Source organism: Durio zibethinus, chromosome 11 (assembly GCF_047325235.1).
Source record: "Durio zibethinus cultivar Kanyao isolate XHJ-2024 chromosome 11, ASM4732523v1, whole genome shotgun sequence".
Lineage (NCBI taxonomy): Eukaryota > Viridiplantae > Streptophyta > Magnoliopsida > Malvales > Malvaceae > Durio > Durio zibethinus.
Window position 1 is genome coordinate 12,979,092 of NC_143172.1, and position 11,108 is coordinate 12,990,199.

The 11,108-nt window shown below is 30.1% G+C and overlaps 1 long non-coding RNA gene across 2 annotated transcripts; it reads right to left on the reverse strand.

The window, feature by feature from the left end:
* Nucleotides 1-6,131: 6,131 nt before the first annotated feature.
* On the reverse strand, nt 6,132-9,999 carry LOC149516132 (uncharacterized). Of its 2 annotated transcripts, none has more exons than XR_016346689.1 (3): nt 8,151-9,999; nt 7,671-7,855; nt 6,132-6,660 (listed from the first exon to the last, which is right to left on the reverse strand). It is a non-coding gene; the product is annotated as an uncharacterized LOC149516132 (long non-coding RNA). The 2 variants fall into 2 exon arrangements; XR_016346688.1 differs by having other exon boundaries at nt 6,135-6,657; nt 8,151-9,995.
* Between the last annotated feature and the right edge of the window lie 1,109 nt (nt 10,000-11,108).

Genomic DNA, 11,108 nt, shown 5'->3' on the forward strand with positions numbered 1-11,108 from the left:
ACCAAAGGCAACCTCTAACTCTTGTGATTCAAACTCTTACACTTTTGATGAGTTACAAAATGCTTACAATGATTTAGTAATTGAGTTTGAAAATATACATTTGAAACATAAGAAAATGATTTCAAAATAAAAAATTGAAAATGAATTTTTAATGAATTCAATAGATGATTTGGAAAAGGAAAATGAGAAATTGAAAATGAATTTTGAAGCTTGTTAAAAGAGAAATGAAATGCTAGAAAAAGAGAATTTAGAATTGAGAAAGAAATTTAATTTTGATGAATGAAAAACAAGAGCTTTTAAATAAGAGTTTAAGTAGTAAAATGATTAAATGCAATTTTTGTAATTATCATGGTCATACTATACATACTTTTTCTATTAGAAGAAAAGTTTCATTTAGAATTAGGCAAGTATGGGTTCCTAAAGGAACAAGAGACTTGGTAACTAACTTTCAAGGACCCAAAGCAATTTGGGTACCAAAAATCAAATGAGATTGTCTCTTGTAGGTATGCTAAAGCAAGGGGCTACAATGTGAAATTGAAGATTGAATACTCTAGACACACAATAGAGATGGGTAACCTCTAAATTTTTATTTGAAGAAGATTTGAATTTGGTCACCTATTCTTGATGAAATTTGAATGCTTGATTGATTAAATTTGGTTGCCTATTCTTGTTAGACATAGAATGCTTAATGGATATTGGTATATGCTTTGTTGATATATCTTGAATATACCAACTTTATTTGATATATGTGAGCATGAATTGAATATGTATTTATTTTGCTCTTAAGTATGTTTGAGATGCTTGTTGGAATTGTTTGTGTGTTAAATTGCTTGAGTATACTTTTGTTCATGAATTTTTTATTGATTTGTGATTGTTAAACATGCTTATATGGCCATGATGTTTAAAATTGCTCAAATTTGTTTATAATGCTTGGATCTTGTGAATTCTTTAAACTTGATTGTGTTATACATAAGTATTTTAACTTTTGATTTGTGATTTTAGAAATTGATGATCATCTTATGCTTAAATCATATATATTGATGTTTGATTGTTCATCTCTTGACTTCTTATGAAATAATCTTGAAATATGATTTAATTCTTTATCCTTATTAATTCAAGATTTATTTTTTCTCTTATGTTGATGAATTGATGAACTTTATGCGCTTGAAAGATATATATTGATTCTTTGTTCATCTATATTTTTGGTCAAGATATGTGCTCATATGATGATTGATTCAATTTGACTTTAATGCTTGTGGTTTAAAATGCCTGAATTGTTTATCTCTTGATTGTGAAAGATATTTTACGAAATATGCTTATTTTTTTGCTTAAATGTTTTATTGATTTTGTGAAATATTTTTGATCTTTGTGCTCAATTGATATATCTCTTGATTTATGAATTTGAATATGATGAACTGCTTGTTTATAAATGAAATATATTGTTAGTTCATCTGTTGTTCTTGTCAAGTGTATGCTTATGTGATAAATGTTATATCTTTACTTGACATGCTTGCAACATGACTTAAGTGAGTGATTTTCTTATGATGTTTATCTTTAGCTTAAGTCATTATTGATTATAGCCTATAATTTATGTAGACCTATTTATGCTTTTGTGCTAAAATTTTCTTGAATAAGTTATTGATGATAGATATGTCTTCCTTGAGCTTTTAGTTATCATATGGCCTAAAATTTATTTTGACATATTTCTTGGTGATTTATTGAATATATATGAATATTGCCTATGTCCATTTTGTGTTAATGAATGATCTAAAAAGTTTGATTTTTGCACATTACAAAAGAACTTTTGCTTTAGTGCCATTCTTTGGCTATTTGATGTTTAAGTTGATATATGGCATTTAGCTTAAGTATATATCTCCCTTGTAATTGGCAACTTGTGCTTAGTGAATAATTTTTTTTTCACCTATAATGACTTATAATATGGAATTGTTTTCTAACAATTGGTATAAGTTTGATCAATTAATTTTCTTGATGCTTCTAATGAAAATCTTTTGTCAAGAAATTTTTCTAAGTCTATACTAGGAGAATTTGAAATGAGCATAGATAAGCCTACATTTTTTGAATTTCAAGTATAGTAAGCAAAGTATGTCATCTTCATCAATCAAGCGCAAGTACATCAAAGACTTTACTTAAATGAAGTGGATTGGAAAATTCAAAGCCAAATGAGCACAATAACAAAGCTTGACATGGATGAAGGTAAATGTATTAACTTTATGATATGATGTACAAGTTTAAATACATATACATGCTTGCTTTGATATATGCAAATATATGATTTTGTGCTAGAACATATGAACACTTTGTACAAATTAATTACTAAGCCACTTGATAGATATTGTTATAATATTTTTGAAAGCTTGGTTTGATTAACTCACCTTTATTGATATTCATGCCTAGTTTTTGATTGCTTCGATTAATAGTTTTTATTGCATGAGTATTTGTTTGAATCTTTGGACATGGATATGAGTTGAATATATTGATTTTTTGATCTCTCAATTGCCTTGACTCATGGATTATGAACTTACAATTTTGAAATTTTATATACATGTTCATTGATTGAGATCATTGAGATGGCAAGTACCAAATTATGCCTAAATGCTTGCATATTTTTTCAATTAGGTATATTGCTTATGTATTTTGCATATGCTTGTATGATTTTGATTGAAATATATGATTGAATACTTGCATATGTTTGAGTTAAGTATTTTTCTTTGCATTGAAATAATTTGGATTATAATTGAATAATTATGCTTTCATTATTTCTTTGCTATAGCAAATATGCTCATCATGTTTGGAAAATCATGCTTATATAATCTTTGTTATCACATGATGATAATTGAACCTCATTGTTCATTAGTACTTATGATTTATTATATACATATGAGCTTTTGGTTCTTGTTTGGATATGATAGCTTATGAAAGATTACTATTATCATTTATGCATGTATTGAATGAATCTTTCATATGTTTGAGGCATGTGTGCTTTATGAAAGTTGTTGATAAAATTGCTAACAATTGGTAACAATTGGTATCAAATTGTTAAAGAATTTTTTAACTTTCATGGACACTTGTTTATGTATGTGCCTATACTTGATATAGCTTGTACCTTTCATGCAAAATTGTGTGTTCCTTAAATTGATTAATCTTTATTTTGAAAAGGAGGAGAAATTCTAGAATACAATTTTGCTTGATTTGTTTTGTGATAACAATTGGTATGCTCTATGATAACATATCTTTAACAATTGGTATCCATAATAATTGGTATGAGTTTGTATGTATATGCTTGAATTTATGCTTAATTGTTATTGATGTTCTAGGTTCTAAGCATATCTTACGATAACATAATTTATGAGTAGGTTGCATATCATTTATTATCCTTTTGCTCATAAATTTCATATGTTTAGGTTGAATGAATGATTTTATGCTATGACATTTCAATTGGATGCACTTATACTTTTGTGCTTGAATATATGTATGCAAACTTCATTGTGCATATTATATCTGATTACATGCATTCAAAATACTCTTGATATTATTGCTATCAAGCATTTTGTTCCATATCTTGAATTGATCTCTCTTTCTTTTGAAATGACAAAAAGAGGGAGAGTTTAGAGATATTTCTTCTTTATACTTATTGCAATTGATATAGGAGTTTAAACATTTGGTATAAAGAGCATAAACAAAAGAGAGAAGAAATGTTTCATGAATATATTTGTTAACGATGTCTCTTTATATTTATTTGCTTATTAATATGCTCACGCCTTTTTGCTATGACAAAAAGGGAGAGAAATATCATATGTTTGATTGTGCTTATTTGATATATATGCTCTAACATATGTTTGGTGCGTTGTATTGGATTAGGATACATAAATTAAAGGGGAGTTTTGCCATGCATTGTTTAAGGGGGAGTTTTCCAAAATGTCTTTCAAAATCTTAAATGTTTCAAAGAAAGTTTTTCATTAAGCAAATTTATCTTTAAGTTTTGTCATATAAAAAAAGGGGAGATTGTTAGCCTTGAATTGATCCTTATTTTGAAATGACAAAACATTAAGCTAAATAAGCTTGATCAAGATTTTGAAAAAGATTTATTTAGTACATGTTCTTAAGTTTTATATTTTGGTACTAAATAAATAATATGATTTAAAGCTTAGACAAACCTTTCTTTGTTTTCATATGTCTCAAAGTAAATCTATTTTTAAAGATTATTTATTTGAGCTTAAATGAAAGTCCAATTGTTATTTTTAAAGTGAACTTATTCATTTTGGACTTAATATAATTTTGACAATATTGGTTTTGAGAAATAGATTAACTTAAGAAAGTTATTTTACAAAAATAAAGTTTTCCAATATTAAACTTATTTTATTTTTCTATATTAATTCACAAAGTTTTAATATTTGAATTTTATATGGTTGGAAAGCTCTTTGAGTCTACTTTCTAATGGATCAAACAAAATAAAAATTCAAATTTTGTAAGAAAAGATTTTGAACTTTTACTAGACACTCTACAATTATCTAAAAACTACACAAAGGGTAAATTTGAAAATCCACTATAATTCGTACACAATGAATTAGGTGATGAATTTTATATGGATAGAAAGCCCTTTAAGTCTAGTTTTTAAATCCTTGAATGGTTTGTGATTTGGATTTGTATAACTCAAGATATGATCAAATTAATGAGTAGAGTGTAAAATAGGAGACTACCACCTAGCATGGACAGGATCAGTCCCCTCTAGAAGGGATCGATTGATTTTTTACCAAGAAAGCAACTTTTTGTTGAAAAAGCTAGAAAGGATCAATCACCTTATGTAGGGGATTGATCACCCCCTTAACCAATCGATCCCTTACATAAAAGGATCGATCGGGTCATTATTTTTCAAGCATAAATGGCCTTCCTCAAACATGAACCAATCGATCCCCTCAAGTAAGGGATCGATCGGGTTTGGGCAAAATCACTCCAACGGCTAGTTTTTCATGCTTCCAACAGGCATTTCTTCTTCCCAAGCTTCCCCAATGGCTACTTCTTCAATTTCTCTATAAATTGGGCACTCCAACCCACCAAGAAGGTTGATGAATTAAGAGAGTAAGAGCTAACAAGTCATATTTTCATTCTCTCAAAGAATCAAGAGTTTTTAAAGCTCCAAAGTCCATATCTTTGTATTTATTGTATCCAAATTATATTTGTTATTTATTCATCATTTTCTTGTACTTCAACTTAGCAAACACTTAGCCTTAGAGAGATTGTTTTATTATTTGCAAAATTACCTTTGATATGTAAGGGTGAAAGAGAATGAGAGGTGTGGTATCCTCTTGATATTGTAAGGGTAGAGGTTGCTATCTAAGCCTTAAGAAAAAGATAGAGATTTAGTACAAGATAGGTTTGTATCCTCTAAGAATTTTTCTTTAATAAGTGGATTGAAGCCTTAGTGTGGACAACCAAGAGTAAAGATGTAGGTGCCTTGTGGAGAAGGACCGAACCTCTATAAATCATCGTATTTGATTTCTCTATCCCTACCTCCTTACAATTTATTATTGTTTATATTTGATTTTAGGTTCATTAATTGTTATTGTTTGCATTATATTTTCATCAAAAGTGCTTATTGTTTTAATTTCCATTCAATTATATTGAAATCATTTTGTTTGGGAAGAATTTGGAGAAATCCAATTCACACCCCCTCTTGGATCACCATCTCACTTATAAAGCTAACAGAAATAAATTGCAACAAAATAAAAATAAGTAAGTTAACAAGTAAATCTAAGAGATCAAAGGTTGAAAGAATCAAATAAATTGCCAAGAGGAGAGATGAATCTAGGCCAAAGTTGTAGATCACGTCTAGAATTCACTACCACTTGATTCTAGTCGCAAATTTCAAGAATTTATTAGAACAATTACGAATGAATTTGAAATTGAAATTTTACTATGTTGTAGCCTAATGAACTACAAAACTATGACAAAATAATTGGAGCAAGAACAAGTACAAAATGATTAAGTTTTAAAGAGAACACTGCAACTAAGTCAAGTGCGAAAATATAGAAACAAAATTGAGATCAACAAGAAAACTTGAAGATTTGAGTTAGAAATCAATTAAATTTATGAATTTCATTGCAAAAATCATAAAGAACATTGAAAAATACTTTAGCAAAGGTAAAATTGCAATTAAAATCAATAGAAAAACATAAAAATCAATGGCTATTTGGTTACTAGAAAAATAAAATACAATAAAAGAGAATGTAGAAACTGAACAAAAAAAATTAAAATCCTAAGCTGAAGTCTTCAATGGCTGGCTCTTTCCCCCTATTTATAGTCAAGAGGGATGTGCCTCAAGCTTTAAAATATCTCCCAAAAATATCTACATTTGGTTAGTCTTCTAGAGCCTTCTTCCTTTCTTCATCACTTGGTGCATGTCTGTTTGGCTCTAAAACTCTTCCTTCATTTGCAAGCTTTTCTTCATGCATTTTTGCCATATTAAAAAGTCCTAATTATGGCCAATAGAAGCTCTCCAAAATGCCAGCTCATGTATCCCCTTGGAACTTCTTCAAATGACCAAAGGTTGGGGGCAACTTCTTATGGTTGCATAAACCATGTATGCCACTAGCTTGCTTCCTTAAGCACCAATTCTTGCTTCAACTTTTTTCATTTTTGCTGCTAAAAAATTCAAGTTATTTAATGAACAAATTTATCATTAAATTCACTAGAAAAATTCTAGAAATAAGTTCAAAAAATTATAGAAGAAAAAATTAAAAAAAAAAATTCCTCAATGTTCAATGTAACTCAATGACACTAATTTTGGCTATTTTCATAATTTGTTCAAACTATCCTCCAAAATTTATTCAAAATTTTCAAAATTCCTTATTTTCTTTATTTGTACCTACACATAAGAAAAATATGTATTTAGGAGTATTTTGTCACAATGCTCAAGAAATAAGCCAAAATATAAGTAAAATTATACTAAAAATGAGCATAAAAATACTAAAATTTTAATGCAATCAATTTTTTTTTTTTTTGAAGTCATATTAAGAAGGATTGGTCAAGAAAACAAGACAACTTATCAAATGGCAAAATTTAAGTAAGGATTCTTGTCATAAGGATTGGAAATTCAATAAGTAGATTGTCAATAATAATAATAATAATAATAAACTTGTTTAAACTATTTATAAAATTATGTAATATAGGAGTTTTCTATTTACATATATATTTTTTATTTTGATTTTGATTTAATCATTAGAGAATATGATGATTTTGTTTCTCCTCTATACTTGGAGACTTGATCATTTCTCTTTGCTTCTCACTAATTGGTTTTATTAATAGTTTAACACAAGAATTGATAGATAAAGATGATATCGAGCTTCACCTTTTGCAATTAAATATAAGCTCTTGCAGGTCGTTTGTTCCGATTCAAATGTCCCTCAATCATCATCCAACAACCCAATTTTTCTTGCATTGCCCACCCCTTTTATTTTCAGTGACAACAATAATACAGTCTATGCCATTTTTGAAGATTTGGTTAAAGATCTGATATTCCATTTAAACCCAAAATCGAGAAAGAAATAAAACATCTTTGTTGCAGATTAAGAGTGAAGCAATGTGGCAACCAGTAGAACACCAATTTGGAAGATAGTCCGAAATATTGGAAGAGAAAAGTGTAGAAATGTAACCTCCATGACTTTGGCTTCATAGTTACATAATTGTTGAGCATATGTCATTTCCTTGTTTGAGACTCTGAAGATGTATGTTGAAAGCCATCCAACTGTGAGCCCCAAAACCATTACCAACTGAACTACATTTCCTGTTCGTAGAGGATCAACGCCGGCAAACTGCATGACCCATTGTCATGGGGATTCTTACAGAAAGAAAATGCTCAATAAATCATCTTGATGCATGGTACTCATAAATCATTGTATACATTTTACAAAATCATAAGAAGATAAAGAGGAAATAGCATATGTCTAATTTCTTTGTAAAACACACGAGCAAGGATGTCTATTAATGAATTAATCAATATAGCAGCTCGTTTCTGTCACAAGGTATTGGATTATGTTATTCCAATAATAAAGACTTTAGCATGCATGTAGAAGCAAAGTGGTCAAAGTTAAGAGCAAAAAATAAGAATAAATAAAACCAGGGAACTCAGATACCTCGAATCCACGTTTCAAGCCAACTCCAGCAAGAGTGAATCCCAGACCAATCAATAAAACATCCTTCCTTGTGTATCCGAAAGGTGTCTGCCCAAGAACAAGTAAGATATGACTTCAGCATCCAAGTCAACAAGATCAACCCATAATGAGAGTTGAGCGCGTACATAAGGAACCACACACTAGAGTCTATAAGCATATATATTTGAAGAAGGAGAAAGTGAGCAATCGTTTTCCTTAAGTTGGGTCATCAGGTGTTTCTGATTTGTTACTACTAGCCTGATTGACACATTGTTGAAAAAGCTTCTTCACTCTTTTAAACTTTTAAGGGCCAATTGCTTCAACTGACCAGATCCAATACAGTGTCTCTTAAGCTACCAACGCATTGTCCAACATTTGTAGATCCAAATCAGAAGACAAGATATATATTCCTACTCTCAATACATATTATAAAGCCTTTCTCTTTGCTTGTAAACGAAGCTAGAAGCAAACTTTACATTCATGATACAGAAAAAGATATCCATTAAGCTCATTTGTCAACAGTGAAAAGTACATGTCTTGGTTTGATCTCTACTATTATTGGAATTTGAGGAACGGATACAACTGGGAGCAATGGAGATTAGTTTCTTTGATCTTGTGTTGTTCAATCCATTTTGCCGAAATAGAGAGGTTCCCTTTTTATACAAGATCTAAGATACAGCAGTACCTAAGAAATTTGACCAGAGAAAACCACAATCAATTAAAGCATTACAAGGTGTTCTTTATTTGTACCTAGCAAAGAAAATTACGTTACATGGTAGGCCCTTCGATTGACATTGAAAAGGATTCCAGAAAATAACGGGAATTTCTTATGTTCCTCACAAAATGATCACTACTAAAATGCTTCCTATGGTTATAACTAATGTTTCACTGGAAAAATGGAAAATGTAAAAATTATGAACTAGGTAAAACTGAGTGTTCATTAAGCCAGAATAGTATTGGCAAAAAAAGAAATCAAGCCATAAGAATACGTGAATATCTTTACAGATGTAAGAAAAAAAAAAAAAGAAAGAAAGAAAGAAATAATGAAGGATAAACCTGGTACATGCATTGTAAACTCAGTGGAAGAAAAAATCTATTACCTATACACTAAGGAATGACAATTGCAAGGAAATTTCAACAAATTTCTATCAACTGATAAACAATTTTTAATACTCCTAGCTAGCAGAGTTAATGTTGCCATAAAAGTTTCTTTTGTGGACAAGTTCTAATGGTTAGGGGTAACATTATGTCTTCAAAAACCAATTAAATGTATAAAAATTGCTACAAACACAAGCAGAAATGGGGAAAGGAACAGCCTAGGCTTTGATATCATTTTAAGCTTCCACAGCAAAGCTCTCTTAATCAAAGTATTATTGAATCAGATAAACCTTAGGAGAGCTAAAAAATTGTCTCCTGTGTAGAACATTTTTTTTTTGTTTAAAAAAAAAATCAAAACTTCAAGAGATGCTCAGAGTCAGTGGTAGAATGTAGACGATTCAAAACGAATGAGTTGACATATCATTAAACCCTCAAGCTTGTTCAGGACATAAAAATTCAGATGAGAGGGAGCAATCCTCCTTCCAGCCACCTATAACAGCTAGGCAAAGCACGAGGTTGGATGCCAACAAAGTACCTGCTACTGGAAATAGAATTAAATTTTGGTTCCAATTAAAGCAAAAGAGCATACATAATGCAAATTAATGAGTGAGATTTGGGGTATGAAAGAAGCATTAGCTGATGTTGGCGGTTGCTGGAATCGAAAAGCCGAAATGTGGGCTCAAGTTTTGCGTCAAAGACTGACATTTGGATGTCCATGCAGAAGAGAAAAATAATAAAAGTCTAAAGCTTTAAAAGAACTGAAACTCAAGAAGAGAGAGTCAGCAGTGGTAATAGGATGATGGGAAAGCGGGTGGCTAGCAGTAAACCGCGTATACAACTAGAGTTACCCCCGCGTTTCTTTGTCGGACTATTTTTTATTTTTTAAATATGAGATAAGTAAAATTTTTGTGTTGAGTTTTGTCTAATTTTATTGGTTATGAGAGATGACTTGAATGCTGAGTTGGCATGATGACATATAACTGTAATTTAAATATGGTTGGAAGGCATTAAGCCAGAATTGAGGTGTTCCTATTTTAAGTGAAAATTCCAAGTTAAATAGGAGATTTTAAAATTGAAACCTATTCCTATTTGAAATAGGATTTGTATGAACTGTTTAAAGGAGTTTGCATGGGATTTAAGAGGGCTGCATAAAATGCTATTTCTACAAGAAGTGGCATCCACGAAGAATAAAAAGATGAAATTCTGCCTTCCAGAGTACTAAACCGAGATCAAGTGCAGACACCCATTTAAATTCAGAACTTCTGAAATTTTGATTCATGTTCTTATTGGATCACAGCCCAATTGTTCAATGAATTATTATTGGACTTTAATAATTTGATTTTCATTCGCCGTTAGATTTAGGTCTAATTGAAATTTGGCTCATTTCTTTTGTTGGTATTATTGTGCTTTAGATATGATTAGATACAGGATAAAAATAAAAATAAAAAACAAGCATCGAGTTGATTTGGATGAAACTCTAAAATCATAGGGAGTTTTAAATTTCGAAATCATACAAATAAGAGAAGATTTTCTTTTTTGAAACCATGTCAAAACAGATGATTAGGATAGAGTTTCTTGAAAAGATTTAATTTTTGAATCTCTGGTTGATTTTAAGCCTAATCCCTATTGCATTGATCCCTATAAAAACTCCGACAATCACGTAGAATGGGGCAAAAAGAAAAAGGAATTGAATAATAGCAAAATTTTTGTTAGCAGTATACAGAAGTTTCCATTTCTGGTTAAGGGGTTCTTCCACAGGTATCTTTGGAGGGTTTGAAATTTGTTTTTCGATTCAATCTTGGGAAAATATTGTGGGCAATCATTTTAGGAGATCGAATTTTG